The sequence below is a fragment of the Salvelinus sp. IW2-2015 genome, linkage group LG33, assembly GCF_002910315.2.
Source record: "Salvelinus sp. IW2-2015 linkage group LG33, ASM291031v2, whole genome shotgun sequence".
In the NCBI taxonomy this organism is placed as follows: Eukaryota; Metazoa; Chordata; class Actinopteri; order Salmoniformes; family Salmonidae; genus Salvelinus; species Salvelinus sp. IW2-2015.
Genome location: NC_036872.1, coordinates 13,966,201 through 13,990,233, shown reverse-complemented (window position 1 = coordinate 13,990,233; position 24,033 = coordinate 13,966,201). Strand labels below are relative to the sequence as shown.

At 41.9% G+C, this 24,033-nt stretch overlaps 1 protein-coding gene across 1 annotated transcript in view; it reads left to right on the top strand.

Annotated features, from left to right (window-relative positions):
• The first annotated feature begins 3,487 nt into the window (after positions 1–3,487).
• The window catches only part of LOC111958137 (nuclear receptor corepressor 2), a 131,495-nt gene continuing 110,949 nt past the window's right edge, over positions 3,488–24,033 (top strand). The window contains exon 1 of the mRNA XM_070437103.1: positions 3,488–3,675. The gene's annotated coding sequence lies outside the window, so the exon portion shown is untranslated. The remainder of the gene's footprint in view (positions 3,676–24,033) is intronic.

Sequence of the window (24,033 nt, the reverse complement as noted above, 5' to 3'; positions counted from 1 at the left end):
ATGCTTGACCAGGCTCCGTTGTGACTATAATAAATGCCAGGACTGGCAGAATGAATTATGCCTGGGCCTGAAATGTACATCACTGTCCAAGCAAGAACCTGGCATGTAATTATACTGACACTATATATAGAAGCAGATGCCACAAAGAATCCATCACCACTATTTAAAAATCACATTTAAGCTGAGCCACATTACTTCTTAGAATAAGGGACTTCATGATATGAGAATATATTAAACACTGCTTGAAATTGTTATTTGTATTTTAGTACTTTGGTTTGGCCTTGGCAAGAAGAGAGTACAAATAGCAACTGCTAGTTCTACAGTATTTAAAAATAATTGACTTCCCAGCCCATTGAAACCATTCTAATACAATTGACAACATTCTCACACCTCATTTAGATCAGAATTTTTCTAAGAAGTGATAATGCAACATGGGGATGGATATGTAGATGTTGAAAATAAAAACTGAGCATCAGTCATCAAGGTCTCATTCACAATTGTTATAATACAGGAAATACTGCATTACAGATGCCATATCTTAACTTGACCCAGTTTCTCACAGCAGGAACATAATCCTGCAGCAACAGGAAATGTGGATTATAATTAATGGACATTTTTTTCAGGGGTTGCTACATTTTTTGTTAGGGAAAATCAAGTCTTAAATTTTAAAGTGGAAATTACAAACTTTAGAAGCCTTTTAAAACCTTGTATACATTAGAAATTAGCATTCCTGCAACAACAGGATAATCAAATTAAGATACTGCATCTGTATAGCACAATACAATGGAACATAGCAGAAGTTCTGAACTGGCCATCCATTATAATGGGTGACAGTTTGGCTAGAGGAGATTTGATATCAAAGCTGATCTTCCATTGAGGGGGGTTAAATTAACCGAGTAACCTCCAGCTGCCAGCTTCTCTCGTGAGAGCCCATTTATTTGATCAGGGTTTACCTCTCTGCTCAAAGCTTTCATTCATCTGACATTTCATTCTCCCTTTCTTTTCCCAGGGATTTTCAGTTGTTCATCATTTATTTTATTTGCTTGATGACTGTCTTCGGTGCATCTATCCACGGAGAAGCTTTGAAATCCATATTTCCAGGGTGTGGAGCTGGTGGAGTCATATTGAGAGGATGTTAGTCTTCAGATGTAACCACTTCTCTACACTAGCTTTTACTTTTCTGATTCACTTGAAAATATAACAACATAAATAAATTGGCTCCCTCCAAGGCAGGTTGTAAATGACTACTGTTGTCACTATTGTTTGTGCCACTCTTATAATATACTCTGGTCTGGTTTTCTGATTATTAACAATTATAAAAAAATAATTAAAAACAAGTTTAAATCGTTGAGTGCCTTTCAATGCCCAACCAGTCACCTCTTTGCTATTTATTATGCAAAATGTAGTGAATATTATGCTCATCAGGAAAGGTATAATAATAATGAAAACCATTTAAACCCTTTTAGACTGTCTCAACACCAGGTTAGCACTGCAGGTGGCGGAGTCCTGCTTCTGATTAAGCACAGCTGTTACCATCAAAACTGGCAACTGAAAACACTTTGTACTTTATTGTTGAGCTGATTAATTGAGCATTGCAAAGATGGAGTTAGATTAGTGAGACACACGTCAGGGTAACAGAAAGCCCAGCTGAAGTAAACAGAGCTCTTCCCTGCTCTGTGACGGGTGGATGGAGAGATAGATGGTGTTTGTGGTGGTGGTTAGAGGGGGTCTCCCAAACCACAAAGCAGAAAGAAAAACACAGGAAAGGAAAACAATCTCATCTGACATCACAGAGCAGCAGGCTAAAGCTGAAAGCTGACATTTAGGTCAGATAAAACCTGCTGCTCCCAATGTGACAATAACAAGTGAAGAGTTATTTTAACAAAACACAATGTATCCATTTTCAAATTGTTGATAAATTAGCTTTTATTTTTAAAGAAATTATCAAAGAGATTGGTGTGTTTTGTCTCTGTCTAATCATGTCATGGGGTTGTTCAATGACAGACATGTATGTGTTTAAAATCTATCACTTGATGATTTCATTTCAGAGAAACAAATAATCATGTTTTTTCTCTCAAAATGCTATATATCTGCCTCACTCTCTGAGAAATAAGTTGTACTGCAAGGTTTTAAACAGTCAAATGTAACAAATAACTACATTTTTTATAAAGAAAAGTACAAATGATACACTTTTTATTTTCTTATTTTTTTATTTCACCTTTATTTAACCAGGTAGGCCAGTTGAGAACAAGTTCTCATTTACAACTGCGACCTGGCCAAGATAAAGCAAAGCATATTTGCAGGGATTTATTTTCAGAGGGCAAGCTCACTCTCTCACTGAGAAATGATCTAAGTCTAAAGTCCCTCAATTGTAACTGACTTGTGTCTTTTAACTGTTAGATGGAGACTATGTAGCGGTGGGGGTTCATGCAGGGCCAGAGGTGAATGGTTTCAGACCATTAACAGGGCACTGGCCTTCCCCTACATCATCTGCTAAGCCCACATCATGGAATGCTGTGATCTCCCAAATACTATTTTTCAATGTTAGTCGCTGTATTCACAGCTTGTTCCCTCGCTGGGCATCAAACAGCACAGATGTAGAGGTCCTGAAGTGCCACAGCACGAGGAGGAATGACCCATTATGCAATCTCCACAGGTCATGGATATTTGAAAAAACGTGTGTCTGAGAGAGAGAGTCTTTTGGAACATTTGTGAGTGTAATGTTTACTGTAAATTTTTTATTGTTAATTTCACTTTTGTTTATTATCTATTTAACTTGCTTTGGCAATGTAAACATGTTTCCCATGCCAATAAAGCCCTTTAAATTGAAATTGAATTGAGAGAGAAAGGGGGGAGGGGGGGGGGGGGGGGGGTCTGTGTGTGGGGAAAGAGGGGGGTGTGTATTTTAATTTAACTCTAAATGCATAGCCTACATTTCTCAAATGGAAAAACTCACCTCTGCCCATGGTTGTTTACCCTCTCTGAATTAATTTCTTATTTTTCTTTTTTGACTTGCTAGGCTACAAGCAATATAGGATAAGTGAAAGGTCATTATTTTACTACAAATGATTAGCTATGTGTCTGTCTAACTAATCGGAGGGTGAGACTCTTTCACACTGTTGGTCTTTTCAAAATAGCAGCATCAGATTAAATTGAAAATCTGTGCTCTTATTTGTTTATATTCTAGTTTCAAGTTTCTAGTTGGTTAATGTCACGTACACAAGTACAGTGAAATGCCTCTCTTGCAATCTCTAAAACCAACAATGCAGTAATTAATAAGAATGTAATACTAACAAGAACATAAGGTAGAACAAAAACACACGAGAAATCAAAATCAAAAATAAAATATTAGGCACTCGAGAAACACTAAATAGGGCAAAGGCTTACTTGGCTGATTGAACGAGAGGGTTTGAGAGGCAAGAGCAAGAGAGCGCGAGAACATGCGACCTATCAAAAGACCTGAATCAAGAGAGGCGTTTCAGCACCATTCTCGGGGAGAGTATTTTTTATAGTCTATGGAGTAGACGCGACATTTGCCGCAAGTAGAAAGGAGTGGAGCGATTGAGAACGAAAACTCTTCTTTCATGTGGATTACTTCTGGAAAAAACAAACCCCTACCAAAAGCGGAAACTAGCTAATACATTAGGAACAACATACAAAGACTGGAATTATACGGTAAAATGGTCACCTTATTTGTTAGCTATTTTACCCGTACCGCTACTGAGGTTGACACGCTCCAGCTAGCTAGCCAGCCAAACCAGTAGCTATCATTTGTTAGCTTCGAGTCAGTTAGCTAACACCGCGCTAAACAATGCTAGCTAGCTAACAGCGAACTAGCCAGCTAACTAGCTAGCTAGTTCACCGTATCATATAAATAATGTTCGATCGCTAACAAGCATACAGAATTTGATATACTTGCTGGTATAGCGAACCTTTCTAGAAAACTAATGCGAACTCGGATTATGCCAATTGATGACTAGCTAGACCTAGTCATAAAACAACAAATCATTCGCTAGGTAGCATAGTTAGCAGGGTACCTAAAGTAGTTAACTAGCTAGTAAGCGTTTGTCACCAACCAGGCATCTTATGAAATGCCCGTGTTTTAGTAATGTATTTAATCCATTTGGCTAACTACCTAGATAGTGGGCACTGGGAACAATTAATCAGTTACGCCTATGGCCAGATTAATTGATTTGTGATACGTTTATCAACACAGCGCGGTGATTCACGTTGGTTGTTGTTGACGTTAGGGGTCCTGACTACCGAATTAATTTAGAAGCGTACTGCGGCGACGATTTGGCGTGCTTTTACACAAACAGTTTTGTTGGCATATTATTCGAAATGTATAAGTAAGGTAGGCAGCTAACTACCTATAGAAAATGTTTGCCTGTCAAATGATTTGTTTGCCTACTTTTCTATGACCTGTCTGAAAGTTGGGAAGAAGTGAAAGTTGTACTGCACAGAGACATTCATAAAGAAATGAACAAAGGCTTATTTCATGTAATGATAGAGGTAGGGAGAATACTTAACCCAAAACATGACTCACCCCAGTCAACCTCCAAATCCCTACTACTACCACGATCATGGTCAGAAAACAACACTTGTTTTGAAGGGGGACAAAAGGTCAATCAGTGCTCTCTATGATAATTTATTGAATTACAATTAGGAATTTAAACAATGTATTCATTGAGCAAACTCATATTTTAGAGTTAAAAGGGTTAGTCTACTATAAGGGGTCTATCAGGGGCTCTTTTAGAAAGAGTTTGATCTACAGGTAGGCTAACTGTCCCCCAAAAATGAAACACTTCAGTACATGAGGAATACAAATTATGTTGAAAGCAGGTGCTTCCACACAGGTGTAGTTCCCGAGTTAAGTAATTAACATCCTATTATGCTAAGGGTCATGTATAAAAAGTAAACTTGGCCATTATTTTGGCTACCATAGCTAGAAGAGATCTGTGACTTGAAAGAGGGGTTTCAAAGGAACACAGGGTTTTTTAAAGGGTGTGTGATTGTGTCTGTCATCAAATCTCAACCCAATTGAAAACTTATGGGAGACTGGAGCGGCGCCTGAGAGCGTTTTCCAACAACAAAACACTAAATTATGGAATTTCTCGTGGAACAATGGTGTTGCATCCCTCCGATAATAGTTCCAGACACGTAGAATCTACGCCAAGGAACTTTGAAGCTGTTCTGGCGGCCCAATGCCCTATTAAGACACTTTATGTTGGTGTTTCCTTTATTTTGGCAGCTACCTGTACATAACAAGAATATTGCTGAACATAAGTCTTATTGGACTGACTCGAATGTCAATCAGGCTAGATCATGCTTTGCCTAATACCATATCTTGATTGATGAATATAAACAGAGTGAAATTGCACTGTCAACATAATTTGAGAGAGCATGAAATTGGGGTAAGATCTTTATTTCTGTATTGGCCCTTTTGAGGAACAGACCATAGTTAATAAGGTCAATTCCATGAATTCTGTTGTATTATTAAATGCCAGAGCCCAGGCCAAGTGTTTAATTACAATAATAAAAAAGGAAATTGGCTCCAAATGCCATTCAGCGTATATTTGAATAATATGAAATGCTGCTGGTGGTTATTGAACAAGGCCAAGCTGCTCTGATTGGCATTTTGGGTAAAATGCATGGCATAGATTAAATTGTTTTACAATCCAATATCAAATGATGTTGTTCACTGCAAGAGTGGGTAGAGAACAGTTTGTCAAAGATTATATATTTTACTTTGTTAAAAAGCTATGCTTTAAGTTAGTTTTGGCAGCAATACGGCTACAATCTGCCTTGATAGTTTCCTCTGATTTGATTATATCATGCATCATCGTACATCAAGCATATTACAAACACTTCCTGTAAATTATTCCTATAAAGCCACAAGAGTGATCTATGTAGCAGCTGAAATAGCCTATTTATTTTGTGCTTATTGATGCATTATTGAATGCTTCCCTGCTCAAGACTGATAAGGAACTGAGGAGGTGGGATAACCTCTTTATTGTAACCCCTGCTCAGTGATGTGTGTTGTTGGTCTTTAAATCTTGTAGACAGGATTTCTGTGTCTGAATATGTTGTCTGAATGAAATAACACCTTGAAGTGCAGTCCAGTCTGACTCTTCTATTAAACAGGATAATCTGCTCTAACCAGGGATTGAGATCACCAAGTCGGCTGATAATCCATGGTAGTGGGAGAAGAGGTGGTTTAGCCTCCTTTAAGTCCAGCCTCAGAGCAGTCACGATACCCTGCCTGTCATCTGGACTCAGTTAGTCCAGTGTTTTGGATAGGGAAGGGATAACTGTTTGTGTGACAAAATACCCCCCCCACCCTCCCCCCTTGTCTAACTGGGTAATGGGGGCAGAGATTATCCCGTGCTCAGTGTGAGGCCGGAGGGAGACCGTGGCAGACAGTTTTACTACTAGTCCCAGTAATGCTAGCATTATGAAACCCGTAATGGAACTAGATGAGAGGGAATAGCTAGTAGGCTATACAAGTCTGTTGTACACTTTGAGAGGGGAGGAAATCTTCAGATCACTGTGCGAAACCTTTTCAGATGTAAATTCGCAATTCCTCAGTTTGCATAGGCCTATGTTCAATAGCGGTATGTCAATTTCCTAAAGTCACACCACAAAGAGCTAAACCAGAACACCACTGGAATGTACCTTAAGTCAAGAGCTGTTGCGTCCTGCTTTTGAAATATTCCTGAAATAGCAGCAGCCATTGTTTAGAGGAAAAGCGATGGAGAAAGGGGGGGGGGGGGGGGGGGGTTAGTACAGTAAGTTCTATATGATGTCACAGCAGGGCAGACAGTACAGGTCCTTTTCCAAACTGCTATGTGCTGGAGCTGTGTGCTGCCTGGGAGGGGACTGCCTCTGGTGTGGGCTGGGACGATCCACTCTGCTGTTACTGTGAATAGGGCTGCAATGAGGAGTTCCGGATGTGTATTCTGAATCCTCAACCTGTGGTGATATCAAATATTAGCAATAGTGATATTGCTGTGCAACAGACGTTCTATTTTCTACAGAGATCGCAAAAATAATTATGACGAAGTAGTGCACATCGGTTATGAATGTTTCAACCTCTGTGTTGAGAAATTGTGTTTTTAACTTCAGTTAATGTTTCAGAGAGCACCAAGCCATGAGCCTTGTGGTCTGTATTGTCCAATCACAGAGCAGATACAAGTGTCCCTTGCCCAAGCGAGGGAGAGTGATGATCGGAAAGTGATGATCGGAGAGGCAACGTCCTTGGTGGAAATCTTAAAGTTGAGCTTAAAAACAACCAACCTGAAGCTATTAATGTACCTAGTAAGCTTATGTATCTGGCTAGCACTCCTGTCAGGTAGCTAGCTACAGTGACTCAAATCAAACTTTATTTGTCACATGCGCCGAATTCAAGTGTAGACCTTACAGGGAAATGCTTACCTACAAGCCCTTAACCAACAGTGCAGTTCAAGAAGAGTTAAGAAATATTTACCAAATAAACTAAAGTAAAAAATAATAAAAGTAACTAAATAAAATTACAAAAACGAGGCTATATACGCCAGTACCGAGTCAATGTGCGGGGGTCCAGTTTAGTCGAGGTAATTTGTACATGTAGGTAGGGGTGAAGTGACTATGTATAGATAATAAACAGAGAGTAGCAGCAGTGTACAAAGAGTAAATAGTCCGGTAGCCGTTTTATTAATTGTTCAGCAGTCTTATGGCTTGGGGGTAGAAGCTGTTAACGAGCCTTTTGGTCCTAGATTTGGCACTCCGGTACCGCTTGCCGTGCGGTAGTAGAGAAAACAGTCTATGACTTGGGTGGCTGGGGTCTGACAATTTTTTGACCTTTCCTCTGACACTGCCTATTATATATGTCCTGGATGGCAGGGAGCTTGGCCCCAGTGATGTACTCGGCCGCACGCACTACCCTCCGTTGCGCCTTAAGGCCGGATGCCAAGCAGTTGACATACCAGGCGGTGATGCAACCGGTCAGGATGTTCTCGGTGGTGCAGCAGTATAACTTTTTGAGGATCTGGGGATGCATGCCAAATCTTTTCAGCTGGCTAGCTAGTTTTATAGTTTGGTAATTTGTTCCAATAAAATTCAGAATTCCAAAAAAGTTTATGAATCTAGCTACATTTTATAGGCTCCTCACTGCGAGACTAAGCCAATTTGCCGACGCTAAAATCAATCTCGTTTATACACTGCTCAAAAAAATAAAGGGAACACTTAAACAACACAATGTAACTCCAAGTCAATCACACTTCTGTGAAATCAAACTGTCCACTTAGGAAGCAACACTGATTGACAATAAATTTCACATGCTGTTGTGCAAATGGAATAGACAAAAGGTGGAAATTATAGGCAATTAGCAAGAGACCCCCAAAAAAGGAGTGATTCTGCAGGTGGTGACCACAGACCACTTCTCAGTTCCTATGCTTCCTGGCTGATGTTTTGGTCACTTTTGAATGCTGGCGGTGCTCTCACTCTAGTGGTAGCATGAGACGGAGTCTACAACCCACACAAGTGGCTCAGGTAGTGCAGTTCATCCAGGATGGCACATCAATGCGAGCTGTGGCAAAAAGGTTTGTCTGTCAGCGTAGTGTCCAGAGCATGGAGGCGCTACCAGGAGACAGGCCAGTACATCAGGAGACGTGGAGGAGGCCGTAGGAGGGCAACAACCCAGCAGCAGGACCGCTACCTCCGCCTTTGTGCAAGGAGGTGCACTGCCAGAGCCCTGCAAAATGACCTCCAGCAGGCCACAAATGTGCAAGTGTCTGCTCAAACGGTCAGAAACAGACTCCATGATGGTGGTATGAGGGCCCGACGTCCACAGGTGGGGGTTGTGCTTACAGCCCAACACCGTGCAGGACGTTTGGCATTTGCCAGAGAACACCAAGATTGGCAAATTCGCCACTGGCGCCCTGTGCTCTTCACAGATGAAAGCAGGTTCACACTGAGCACATGAGCACATGTGACAGACGTGACAGAGTCTGGAGACGCCGTGGAGAACGTTCTGCTGCCTGCAACATCCTCCAGCATGACCGGTTTGGCGATGGGTCAGTCATGGTGTGGGGTGGCATTTCTTTGTGGGGCCGCACAGCCCTCCATGTGCTCGCCAGAGGTAACCTGACTGCCATTAGGTACCGAGATGAGATCCTCAGACCCCTTGTGAGACCATATGCTGACACATGCACATTTGTGGCCTGCTGGAGGTCATTTTGCAGGGCTCTGGCAGTGCACCTCCTTGCACAAAGGCGGAGGTAGCGGTCCTGCTGCTGGGTTGTTGCCCTCCTACGGCCTCCTCCACGTCTCCTGATGTACTGGCCTGTCTCCTGGTAGCGCCTCCATGCTCTGGACACTACGCTGACAGACAAACCTTTTTGCCACAGCTCGCATTGATGTGCCATCCTGGATGAACTGCACTACCTGAGCCACTTGTGTGGGTTGTAGACTCCGTCTCATGCTACCACTAGAGTGAGAGCACCGCCAGCATTCAAAAGTGACCAAAACATCAGCCAGGAAGCATAGGAACTGAGAAGTGGTCTGTGGTCACCACCTGCAGAATCACTCCTTTTTTGGGGGTCTCTTGCTAATTGCCTATAATTTCCACCTTTTGTCTATTCCATTTGCACAACAGCATGTGAAATTTATTGTCAATCAGTGTTGCTTCCTAAGTGGACAGTTTGATTTCACAGAAGTGTGATTGACTTGGAGTTACATTGTGTTGTTTAAGTGTTCCCTTTATTTTTTTGAGCAGTGTATATATTTCTGACATGCTGAAAATGCAGCCTTGTTGATTAAATTTGACATTTCGCTGCCACAAGAGTTTGACTACAGTTTGCATTAAATTGTGGGTCATAGCAACCCCGCAAGTGACCAAAGTTCTTCACTCGCTCCCTCAAGCTAAATCGAGGGCTGAGGAGGCAACGTTGTGAATTGGACCTCCACTCAAACTGCATTCAGTTTCGATTCCCCCAAGAGAAAGTGGCTAGCACAAGGGCTGGGGGGGTAAAAGTAACGTGTTTGGACTGCAGCCCTTATGTGCCATTGCGTGTTCGCTAACGGATCACTTGAGTTGTATCTGCTCTGTGATTGGACGATACAGGCCGCAATGCTGTATGGGATGAGTAGTTTGTTTGTCAACTAACTCTGGTATGTGCAGTGTTGTACCCTGTATCAGTTTTTTAAATTATATTTCTTATCTTTTGAATGACACTGGGGATTTTTGTACCTATTCGATGTTTGGAACCACGTGACCAGCATGTTGAAATTTAGTGGGTGTGTCAGTTCCGGAACCATAACCGCGGAAAGAGGGGCGCGGCCCGTTGGAGCCCAATGAGGAACACAGTCCAGGGGGCCGGCTGTGATGAGTAGCCTTCAAGTCAGGTGATGTCCCTTCCCTTTTCCGTTATTTCCCTTAACAATTCCAGAAACAGAATCCATTCAATTTTTATTTGACTGAGCTCAATTGTTAAGTGGGTTTGTTGCTCTCTTAGGGGAATAGGCTATTAGCCTAGGTTAGTTGTTGTAATTAACTAGCCTATATGACTACAACCTGTCGGTGTGTGTGACTGTTCCGAGGAAATGGTGGGTTACTGGGTTTATATACGATGTATAAACATGTGTGTTTTGCTTATAAGAGCAAGTCCTTTCTGCATGATGAGTAGCTCATTCAGAGCCTAGCAGCATTATCTGCCTAGTGTGGCTCATTCTGAGCCACACTGGAAGCACTGCTGAGAATAACAGACAGTCTAATTAGCAATTACTGAAGGTTATTAAGCTTGCTCTTCAGATCCATTCACAAACACTGCACCTGTGATTCTCGGGAATATATATATATATGAAGCATGTATCTTTCTTACGGACATTGCAACATAAACATAATGTCATAGAAGTGGCATGAGGGTGGGATGTCCTGGCACACCTTTGTAAACACTTGAGTTGACATGCAGAACACAGAGGGAAATATGAAGCAGTCACCGTGAAACTGCCTCCCAGGCCTATTCCCTCTTCCCATCCTTCTTTCTCACTGAATGAGTAACAACAGCTGTCTGGCATTTCTTGCTCATTGGTTTCTTGGTGGACTGCACCTGGTTGATTCCGTGCAAGGCGCATGTTATGGTTGACTCAATCGGTCCGACAGAGTGGCATGATCCACTGCAGCTGGCTCAGAGAGAAGCCTCTTAATGAATCTCACAATCAAAGTGGCATTAAGTTGGACACAGCCGCTTTGCTCCTGGCCTGATGTTGTGCAGATACAGTGGGGAGAACAAGTATTTGATACACTGCCGATTTTGCAGGTTTTACTACTTACAAAGCATGTAGAGGTCTGTAATTTTTATCATAGGTACACTTCAACTGTGAGAGACGGAATCTAAAACAAAAATCCAGAAAATCACATTGTATGATTTTTAAGTAATTAATTTGCATTTTATTGCATGACATAAGTATTTGATACATCAGAAAAGCAGAACTTCATATTTGGTACAGAAACCTTGGTTTGCAATTACAGAGATCATACGTTTCCTGTAGTTCTTGACTAGGTTTGCACACACTGCAGCAGGGATTTTGGCCCACTCCTCCCTACAGATCTTCTCCAGATCCTTCAGGTTTCGGGGCTGTCGCTGGGCAATACGGACGTTCAGCTCCCTCCAAAGATTTTCTATTGGGTTCAGGTCTGGAGACTGGCTAGGCCACTCCAGGACCTTGAGATGCTTCTTACGGAGCCACTCCTTAGTTGCCATGGCTGTGTGCTTCGTGTCGTTGTCATGCTGGAAGACCCAGCCACGACCCATCTTCAATGCTCTTACTGAGGGAAGGAGGTTGTTGGCCAAGATCTCGCGATACATGGCCCCATCCATCCTCCCCTCAATACGGTGCAGTCGTCCTGTCCCCTTTGCAGAAAGCATCCCCAGAGAATGATGTTTCTACCTCCATGCTTCACGGTTGGGATGGTGTTCTTGGGGTTGTACTCATCCTTCTTCTTCCTCCAAACAGGGCGAGTGGAGTTTAGACCAAAAAGCTCTATTTTTGTCTCATCAGACCACATGATCTTCTCCCATTCCTCCTCTGGATCTTTCTCTTATACACATCTAGATGTGTATAAGAGACAGGTCTTGAGCAGGGGGACCTTGCATGCGCTGCAGGATTTTAATCCATGACGGCGTAGTGTGTTACTAATGGTTTTCTTTGAGACTGTGGTCCCAGCTCTCTTCAGGTCATTGACCAGGTCCTGCCGTGTAGTTCTGGGCTGATCCCTCACCTTCCTCAATCATTGATGCCCCACGAGGTGAGATCTTGCATGGAGCCCCAGACCGAGGGTGATTGACTGTCATCTTCAACTTCTTCCATTTTCTAATAATTGCGCCAACAGTTGTTGCCTTCTCACCAAGCTGCTTGCCTATTGTCCTGTAGCCCATCCCAGCCTTGTGCAGGTCTACAATTTTACCCCTGATGTCCTTACACAGCTCTCTGGTCTTGGCCATTGTGGAGAGGTTGGAGTCTGTTTGATTGAGTGTGTGGACAGGTGTCTTTTATACAGGTAACGAGTTCAAACAGGTGCAGTTAATACAGGTAATGAGTGGAGAACAGGAGGGCTTCTTAAAGAAAAACTAACAGGTCTGTGAGAGCCGGAATTCTTACTGGTTGGTAGGTGATCAAATACTTATGTCATGCAATAAAATGCAAATTAATTACTTAAAAATCATACAATGTGATTTTCTGGATTTTTGTTTTAGATTCCGTCTCTCACAGTTGAAGTGTACCTATGATAAAAATTACAGACCTCTACATGCTTTGTAAGTAGGAAAACCTGCAAAATCAGCAGTGTATCAAATACTTGTTCTCCCCACTGTACCTATTTTAGAGTTGACTGAGATTGCACAATGGAAAGACCTTGGTTCGTGTTACGACGGACATGTGAGAAGAGAGGCTGCCTGGTTACTGCTAAGACAAAGCACACCACACACCGAAGGATTCTATTTCAAATTGGGATGATTACGCCCTGTCAATATCCTCCAGAAAATGCAGCATACTGTATCGGCTTTTGAAAATAGCATTGCGCCCCTCCAATGTGGATAGGCTTAAGCCTGTTATAACTCTGCGTTTCATTCTTTTAGGCAAGGCTGTATATGTTCTTGCACCAAGGTTAATTTCAGTCTTTGTGGATGCATGTTTATTGGTTAGTAGCAGTGTTTGTGGTTTTCTAGAAGCTCTTGAGGTTATTGATCCTGAAATCTCGTTGTCTGGTTTGCTGTTATTGAAAAGTTTGTCTGTCACTGTGGCAACAAAATATATCTGCACCTAGCTTAATTATATTTTTTACTTTACTCTGCAGTAAAAAAAAAAAACTTGTTACACAAAGAGTGGAGGGGTCTTAGAGGGTGGATGGGGGTTGCTCCTGAGGCTGGCCCAGGGGTTAATGGGGTCTGGCGGCGAGACTGATCCTAGGCCTGTCACTGTGTGGAGCGCACCAGGGCCAGAGCAGGATTTATGGAGAGGAGTTTTCATTAGAGCAGACTGGGCAGAGGGCTCTCTTTGTTTGGTGGGAGAGGTCTTCAGCTGGTCCTCAATGGACAACTATTTAAATGGTGAAATGCTTGTGAAGATAGGCTACAGATATTAGGCAAATGTTGCAACTTGCTCTCATTCCACTTTGTAAACTTTAGAATCCAGATCGATGCTGTACTATTACCAATACATCAATAAGGCTAAACAAGTTTCCTTCAGTTGCATAAGGGAAGTGGATTCTCCTCTTGGTCACTTCATTCATTACAGTATAGAAGTGGGCTACACTAACACTCAAAATTGGCACAAGAAGTAAGAAGGGATTGTCTGACGACACAATTTATTTTGCCTACAATTTGGTCAAGTAAAGCAGAAACGTACCAGGTTTGTTTTAACTTCCCTAATCCATTAGTCTATCTTGCAATTGTTTGTTCTCTCTCATTACTATAATAGCTGTTACGGTTTTGCTGGGTAGTCTTACAAAACTAGTATTATAATGGATATTGGAAATGTGGTGCATACGATTATGATTCAAGTTTTTTTGTAGTAATTTTTTGGGTATATTTTAAACTGCCAGCACGCATTTTTCTCATGGCAGTCAGTCATGTGCAAGGTTCTACATTGTTTGCCTGTCTGTGAAGATGAAGGGCGGGCTGTACGTTGATCCTGCTGATTTGATTGGATGGAATGTAGCTGTATTTCCCCGTCCACTCGCTTCATAATTTCACCCATTAATTTTGCCTTGCATGTTCGATCTGATCATTTAGATTGCTGCTGCTTGCTACTATGATAAATCACATGACGAGGATGTTTGCTATCACGCTATCAATGTGCACAATATCTAACAGGTGGGACAAGGGTAGGGTGGGAAAAAGAGGAAACGCTGATGCTCATTCTAACAGAGTGACAGCAAACTGAGTGACACCCTCCTTCGCACGCTGCTCCTAATGTGCAGCTTTTTCTGCAGTGAAAACGTGTAGGGAGGTATATTGCCAACATCTACATAGGCATATTAAAACAGCTTTTCTTTCTGATCACGAGTATCATCCGATCCGACTATCAACTGATTTACAGATACGATTATAGCCATGTCGGCACACCCTTACTAGCTATGTTTTTATTTAGGCTATTTGCAAACAACTTTCTGTGATGGGACTCCGTTAGGCCAAAAGATTCAGTCGATGGTTGATCATGGGGTTAAGATTTTAAAACGATAAGCCTGACAATGGGTCTGCTGAAAAATGCCCGTGAGAGGGGCAACAACACGTTAGGCCCTGTATCTGACAATTTGATCTGCTTTGTTGCTCTCCACTCTTTCCACAATCTACATGGTTCTCTTGCATTATGTTGATAGTACAACTACGACATATGCACTGAAATGTATTCGTCTATGGCAAATGGGGGAATAGGACATTTGGCATGTCGCCCTGCTGCGCTGCGCGGTTGTGCGCTGCCAGACTCCAGCGGTGCAGTCAAATTCAAATATGCTAAACCATCGTTTCTGTCAACACGATGTCGTCTCTATCCACGATGGCTGTCAAACACCGTTGATAGACGACGCAATCGTAAAACCGCCCAACCGTAGAATGTTGGCTGCCTTTTGAGTGGTTATACCGAAGGCAGATACGCTTAACCCCCTTCCCATTGTAGATATCTGTTTGGTTGGTCTCCATCTCAGGCCATTTCCTCACATAGCATGGGGTTGTAGTATCACTCCTCTTTTCATTCTCCACACCGTTTCCTGTTGTAATGCCATGCTAACAAGTCAACGTCTGCCGCTCAAGCAGTTGGGACGAGCAGTGTGTGAAAGCGTTGTTCACCATGTGAATATGAAATGATGGGACACAGAGGTAGTCTAGCAGAGTGTGTAGCCTCGAGCCCCATAGAATTACTTAGGCCTATTCATAACTGACTGTCACCTGGGTTGGCCCATGTAATCTTTGTTGCATTCGTTCATGGACATCCACCACTGCGTGTGGCTTGTTATTCATGGTTTCCGTTACGCATATGCCATGTTACTGATATTGGAGCTGTCCTCAATCTATCATAACACCTTGTCATAAAGCAGAAATTTCCCCCACACAAACCTTTCAAAGCTAGGTGTAAGACCGACAAGTTTCGTATTCGTTCCTGTCACATGTTACATATCATGCAAGTTAGGGCCAAATTCCCATGTACTGAATAAAAAGTGAAATGGGTTTCCATCACATTTCTAACTCTACTGTGATGGGTTTTGTCACACAATGTTGTTTTATATAGTGATTGCGCCCACTCAGGTCCAGGTACCTGCACTCTACACCATCTGAAAGATAGTGTGGGTAAAGCCTAAATCAGATTGTTATGGACAAAATAGTGAGATTATTTTTATTTGTCAAACTGCATCCATCATCATGTCACCAGAATAAGACCCTCGATATTTATTGGAAAGGAGCATCAAGCTCATCACCGTGCACTTTCACCACCCTGTGAAGTTCATCTTTTATTTAATCTGTAGCCCAATAAACCTCATGCTTTCCCAGGTAGTAGTTGGAGAACAACAAACATATCGCGTGACTCCAAGTTTACTTCTATATGGTGATTATATCAATAGTTGCGCATAAGTGTTTCGACAGCCATTTCTTGCATAATTCTTGTTACAGACACAAAAAGATCCCACTTTGTCTAGCTTTTTTTGTTTTTGGAAATGTTACTGACAAATTTGCTGTTTTCATCAAGCCTGTTTTTATCCGACATGTACTTTACTCGCATAAAAAGGTTGGATGGAAAGCTGGTTAGTGTCAGAGATGTGTTTTGAAGACATAATCCTCTGTGAACTTAATCAAACCCTCAGTGTAGTGTTTAATAAGCCTGTTTTCAGAACCGAGCCACAGACTTCATCACATTCTTCAAATGTAAGATATATTCAGACCTCAATTTAATCAATCCAATGAAAGCATAATCTGAAATTATCAATTTGTTAACACAGACATGCCTCGCTGACTGTAAATGTACTGGTTTGTTGTGGCTCATTGTTTTTAATTTTGTTTTTTTAATTAGAATGACCACCTAGGCTAATTTTTTGGGAAACATTTTGTATATATTTTTTTTGTTGAAGACGGCCTACACACAGCCAGCCATAATCAAATGTACAGAGAGGATGAACAGAGATTAGAAATGGCTCTGTGGTAAGTGATGCACCAGATGGCAGCATTTTAGGACAACTATTGTTTGTGTGTGGACTACGTTTGGTGGTGGGGAAGGGGCTCTAAATTAAAACATGTAATTGGTAGCACTGGTGCGCCCCCTATTTTAAAACGTTAAAATCTATTGAAATATAGCCTATATGAATTCTAGCTACTTCCCAAGCATACGCTGTGCTCTAGAAACGAATATGTAACCCTGTAAATACATATGTTTATTATAAAAATAAATGTTTGCATATAATATACTGGTAAAGTTACCAGGTTGTTAGCTAGCTAACTGGTACTGGTACTCGAAAATACAGTACCAGTCAAAAGTTTGCACACAAACTCATTCCAGGGTTTTTCTTTATTTGACTATATTCTACATTGTAGAATAATAATGAAGACATCAAAACTATGAACAAACACATGGAATCATGTAGTTACCAAAAAAAGTGTTAAACAAATCAAAATATATTTGAGATTCTTCAAAGTAGCCACACTTATCCTTGATGACAGCTTTGCACACTCCACCTACCTGGAGCAATGGGCCATACAAAACGGACTTACTCATTGTGTAATGGTGTGGGAGAAGTGGCCATCAGATCCTAACATGTGTGTCTGATCAATGATACTCCCTGGCCTGTGATGGATCAGAGAGGAAGTCTAGGCTACTTTAGCTCTGCCTTCTCTCACCATCAAATCATCACATCTGTTTTTTTAAAGCTAAACTTGCTTTTTGCCGTGTACCTCTGGTGGCAGAGCATCAGAAACACAGGACATATTTTTTTATAACAGACATGCCTCTCCCCATCGCCGCAACAACTTTGTCAATATGAGTTTGGAGACGCTGCCCTAGGGAGAGTTGACTTATTATATTGAGAGGTAGATATATGTGGGAGATCTTCAGAAAGTTTGAGGAGAATGTATTTTGGTCTGAGAGTTGTTATGCGTTAGTGTGTCTCTGTTCTAGGTTAAATAAAGGCTAGACATACACACACCGCACTGACCAAAAAGTTATTTTGTTGGCATTTACGTCTGTCCCCATTACCAGTAAAACATAATCAAAACCTTTTTCTTTCACTTGCTGTGCTGTTTTGTTGTTCAGTCATTTCATTCTCAACCAGGATTTCATCATACATGTCAAGCAGTGAAGTTCCAGCTCTGTCTCTCCATGACCTCTTCCTCGGTGCGCACGGTCACTGTGTGCATTTCCATCTTGTCCAGCTTGTGTATGTAACATTTCACATGAACCCTGTTTCTTGTCTGCATCGAAGTAGCGGTCCTCGAGCATGGTGGCGACACATTAAAGAGGCTCAGAGAATGCCACCAAATCTGTTGTTCACAGCCTCGAGTACTTTTGTAAGTTTTAACAGCAGTGATACCCATATCAGTGATGCCATAGCAAGTAGGTCATGGCTGTGTTTCAACAATACTGTGTAACTCCGGTAGGGCAACATCTGAAAAATAGCGGCTACTTGTTAGTGTGAACTGGTGCTCGACCAGTCGGCGAAAGCCAACATCATCCACGACAGAGAACGGTTGATTGTCAAGGGCAATGAATTCCACTATCTTGGCGTTAATGGATTTCGCCTTTGAGTTGTCTCATGACATTTTCTTACTCTTTCAAATGACTGCTCGACTTGAACTTGTTTAGTTGTTGTGGGTGTGTGCGCTTAGTATTTTTCGTGGCGTCATTACGTCATCTACCTACGTTATATAGGTATGCACGTCAGCTTTGACATCGGTTTTGCACATCGGCGTTAAACTAGACATCGGGCCGACACCGATGTTGGCATTTTTAGCTAATATCGTCCAATTCCGATATGCTCACCGATATATCGTGCATCCCTAATAAAGCTGGACGTTACACACATATCACATTTAACAAACCAAACATTACAATACCGTTATTGTAAACGGTAAAGTAAACCGGTAAAGTAAACGCCCAAACCGGTCTGTGCTTCAATACGGGTATATAGTAAATTACGGTATGCCGCCCAGCCCTATGATGGGTCTCGGCACCTCCACTGTGGAATGCCTGGACCGCCATGGTTACTGAGATTCATAGTTGGCTGTTGAGGCAGAGTGTGAAGGCCCAGCTCTGGTCATGGGAGCTTGGAGGGCCTTATGTAATCCACACCGTGTGTCTGAGATGGACGGCGGGCGCGGGAACAGGCAGTAAAGTAACTCTGCTCTGCATTCAGGATACAGCTGGGAAAGCACATCTGGACGTACAGGCTAGCCAATCACTGGCCTAAGAACAGCTCTCGTCTCCAATTATTTGTCTTTCAGATATGTTCCACATTGTCAACAGTTTTGTGGGGTGTAATTATTCCTGTTTGTAGTATTAGAATGGTTGTAGTCATTTTCCATAGTCATAGGTACTTTTTTAATATTCTCATCGTCTTTGGGTAGCAAGATCAAACAAAGGAACAGGATCCTTGATGTGTGCCATTGCCAGGAGAAAGTATAGCCAGTCTGTGCTGTCAGAATGTTGAATGTTGAGCATCCTGGTCGCTCCATGGAGCCGAATTAGATCATTCATTTAGAACAGTCACGGATTGCTTCATTGACTTAGCATATTGTTCAACACGCCAGTAAAATGGGAAAATGCCCATGCAGTAGGCTATGTTTGCTGAGTTCTGAAATGCGAAAGCGGATTACTGAGATCGAGCTTAGCTGCTGCGACCGCTGAGATCCTTGTGTGAATATGTATCTTCTGTCAGATGCAGAATGAGAGGTGTGATAGCCTGGCTTAGGGAGGTGTTTCTACCACTTTCTCTCTGACGCATTATGGCTGTTGTTATGGGTGGGTGTGTGGTAGGTGTTGACACTTAGATGGCAGCCTCCTGTTGCCGGTTATATGCTGTGGGGTGACAGCAGATTCATATCCTGTCAGAGGTGAGCAGTGGCTAACTTGGGATGTTGCAGGTGATGGAACGGCCAGTATGAGTGCGGTCTTAGTACCAGCATTGGTTTGTGGTGGTAAATAGGCAGCTATGGGTGTGGGGGCCACAAAACATCTGAACTCATCATGAGGGGCTGCTGTGTACCCACATCCATACAGAGCTGGCCCTAGCCTTTTGGGGGCCTGTCATGCCAAATAATGTCCCCCGGCCAAAAAGTGTCCCCCTCTGCGTCACAATGGAATTCGATAAACTACATCAACGGTGCTACATCAACGGTGCTACATCAACGGTGCTACATCAACGGTGCTACATCAACGGTGCTACATCAACGGTGCTACATCAACGGTGCTACATCAACGGTGCTACATCAACGGTGTGATGACCTAATGATTAGAATTTTGGAGATCATTACAGCCTAAATTACTATCTTTTCATCATCGCTATGCAAACAAGGTTGATTTCCGTGACAATTTCACTGTTTAAACAAGTTTTATTTAGCTAATAGAATGAAAACATTACTTCAAACTACTTTTGGGGACCTTGTTAATATTTCAACATGAAATCCACGTCTTAAACGTTGCTATGTTTCAGAAATGGCAAAGAGAACGTAATCTGCTTTACATATTAGTTACTTACCTTACAGATCACCAAGTCAGCTAATTTCTACTCCATTCATATGCAAATCCTCTTGATTCATACTGTTTTATACCATCCAAGGATACCTTACAACTTACAATAATGAACACCTTGTGAAACCGCTGTGAAAACCAAACTGGCAATATTTAAGATTGTAATACATAAACTTTTATATTTTCTGGTACAATTGTGTCATTTAATTTATTTTCACAGATTTGTTGTACCCTCACATGGCAATGGTAGACTAAAATAATGAATTATGGTGTGGAATATAGAGGAGATTGTTGCTGTGTGGGTGGGAGGTTCTACCTGTTACTTGTTCTCAACAGGCAGCCAGTCTCAGAAGGGGGACTTGAAGAGTGAGACTGCAAAGTCCAGGCACTGCTCCTCGCTTTGTTCTGAGTGTTTGCAGTGCTAGTGTTTTTAGTTCATCTGTGTATCTCACATATTATGTGCCCAGTATGGTAGAGCAAGGATACTTTCCTAGCAGATAATGACATGACAATAACAGTAGCTGTAGATTATGTAATAAAAAGTTGGAGGGTGGTTGATAATGGAGGACATCGGGTGGATGGGATACCTCCTGTGGGGGCTCGGACAGTTGATGTTCCTAAAGTCATTTGGAGAGGTAAATTGAAGAGGTTTTTATCAGCTCAGCATTTTTTTATAAGCTCAGCATATTATACGTTTTTATAAACTCAGCATAATGACCATTTCTTGCTTTCTCAAATGTCAACAAAAGCTTAACATACTTTGTCTTTTGGGCTTCACCGGCGTGTAGGGTGTCAGGAAGACAGAGAAAAATATCAGTGTTAGGGAAAGTGAAATTAGGTTATTTCGTGTGCAAATGCAAATAGTTATCTGCGATTTATTTTTATTTTTATTTATTTTTAAATTATTTTTATTATTATATATTTTTTTATATTCACCTTAACAGATGGTGACCCCAGCTAGGAGCGAAAGAGCAGCGAGGTTTCCCAGGTCTCGCCTTCCATTCGTCCTTCCAAACCAAGTCATTTGTCTGGATGTCGTAGCACTTGGTCCCGTTCTTGATTCTGCTCCGGTAGCTCTCCTGTTTCTCCTGCGCCTTGTTCAGGCTCACCTTGATTGATAACAGGAATAAATGCAATTTATATTTCGTATTACAAATATGTTTCTTACATACATTTTGGAGGGCCAGAAAATAAATGAACAGCGGACAATAATTTTTTCCTGTTTAAAAACCTTCTCAGTCCGTGCCTGAAGGTGGTCCTCGAAGGCGTTCTGATCTGGTTCGACAACTTCCACCACATCAGGTGGTGTTTCAGTGATCTGAAAGTACATTATACAAAAATAGTAATAGACAAACAACACCAAGTCAATGAAAATTTGAAAGACTACAATAGATGCTATAATTGTATATACAAATGCATTGTTTACCTCAGTCAACAGTTGCGGCTCCCGTCCGTACTCGGTGGAGGCCTGGATGCTGCTATTGTGTGCAGAGAATTACCTCCCACACTTCCTGGTACAAATGAAGGGACTTGCCCATGGCAGTCTTGAGGATCTGGTTGGTCAGTTCATCAAACCTGGAGGGGCTAGGAAAGTGCTATCTATTGACAATGTAAGATTATTGAAATGTCTGATTATGTACCATGGAAAAACTCAAACAAATTGTAAAAAATAAATAAAACAAACCATTGGTGACAGAATATAACCTATAACATCCGTACCTTGTTCCAGCTAGATGACCTTAGGAGAACCGTGGGTGTAAAAATATGTCCATCATTCCCTTGGAATTCCCTTGGAACAAAAATTATATTTTAATGGGTTACAGAAGGGAATTTAGAGTTCAGCACGTACTCTTCCTTTACTGACCTTAATGGGTATTGCCTCCACCTACTTGGTAAAGTGATCAGTCGCCGCCAGACACCAGCTGTTGCCATTCCTGGATTTCGTGAAGGGTCTGATGAGATTCACCCCTAACATTTTAAAGTGTTAGAGGGAAGATTACTTTATTCTTACCCGTACCTGTGTCAGAGTATGCAGATTTTATATTTATAAGGATACTGACACACACACTTTCTATAATACTGAATTCTGCTGTGGTCAAATAAGGCAACCATTACAAAACAACTTATCAGGGTAGAATTTGAATTGGGACGCTTACCGATCATGTGCCACGGTGAACAACTTTGTTGGGCTTCAACTTCAACACAGTCTTCTCCCTCTCAAATTTCTGGCAGGCTAGACCGGGTTCATAACCGTTTTAAGCAAAAAGTGAAAAATTGAAATGTGTGCTTTCTATAACATTCATTGAAATCATAATCATTTCTGATATATAATAGAATGGGATTTGATAAACAGAAGGTTATTTCAATTGCCCAGCTTTCCTCCACCTTGACAATTCCCCGTCAGAAGCGTAGGTTGATTTTGGCAATCATGCGCTTCACTCCCAAATGGCCAGCATGCATCTCGGTCAGCACGGTCTCCTTCTCCTTAGTAAAAACCACCCTCCTGTGTGGCTGGCCATCCTTCCCCGTAGGTGCATATGATTGCCTAACATGCTGACCACACAGCTTGCGTCACGTGCGCTGCAAATTAAATTTACACATGTTATTCAATCATTGCACCCACACTGCTCGCACGCGTCAACGAGCGTCTGCGTAGCCAAGCGCTAAAATAGAACTTGGTTCTATTTGTGACCCTTGACGTGCTGCAAGTCCCGCCTCTCCCATCTCCTCATTGGTTTTTAGGAGCATATACCCACATGGGTGATTTGAAAAGATGAACAGAGGTCCATATTCCAGTCGGCAACCAACTTTAAGGTGCATTATCCCTACCAACTGCCATATAAAGTCCAAAGAAGAAGAAGAAGCCTGAAGGAGGAGAGATTACTGGAAACAAACTCGGTTTACCCTTTTATCTGTGGATTAATTGTCAGAGTAGAGGACCTTGTGCATTTCAGGTAAAATAACAATCCAATGTTTATATCCTAGGACAAATTAGCTAGCGAGAGCAAGCTAGCTCGCTAAACTGCCATAAATGTTTAATCCTTTTAGACCTGTCCCCAAATGAATATAGTTGGTTCAGAGTTTATTTTGATATTTCAGCCTGCGTGTCCTGATTTGCGTCTGGTGTGGGTGGACAAAATCAACATGCGTGCAATGACGGACACGCGTGTGTGCAGTCTGGTTAGCATGTTATCTGGAAGAGAAGAGTTGTTGAAATACTCAAGTCTATGTACATTTGCACTGCTGTTTCTCTCTGTCTTCCTCTCTCACTTTTTTCCTTTCTCACCCCCCCAACCCTCTCGGTGTGTGTCTAGCGAAGACATCTAGTTAAGGGTATTTGAAATGACCATAATTGCTTACACCTATCCATTTGATTGATCAGTTTTCACTTATAGCTGATACCTCAATATGCCATCAGTTGTATCCAACACCACGTGTTTGATACCATTCCATTTACTCCATTCCAGCCATTATGAGCCATCCTCCCATCAGCAGCCCCCACTGAACTATATGTATAGCTAGCAACATGTAGATGACCAACTAGTTAGATGTAAAAAGGTTGTTGAAAAATGGTTGTACATAGCTAAATCTGTCCAGTTATCTAATAGAAGTTAACACGTTACCCTGAATTTCTCTGAATGTTGCTCCTCTTGTCAAGATCAGTGGTGCCTTTCATAGTACTTAACCTGGTTGGAAAGATACAAGATAATCTCCCTGAGTGATGCCATTTCAAGTGCAAGCTACATGGAAACAGAAAGCTACAATAACAGTTACAGTAGCTAGCTAACGTTAGCAACAGTAGCGATAGTTTTATTTAGCTATCTAGCA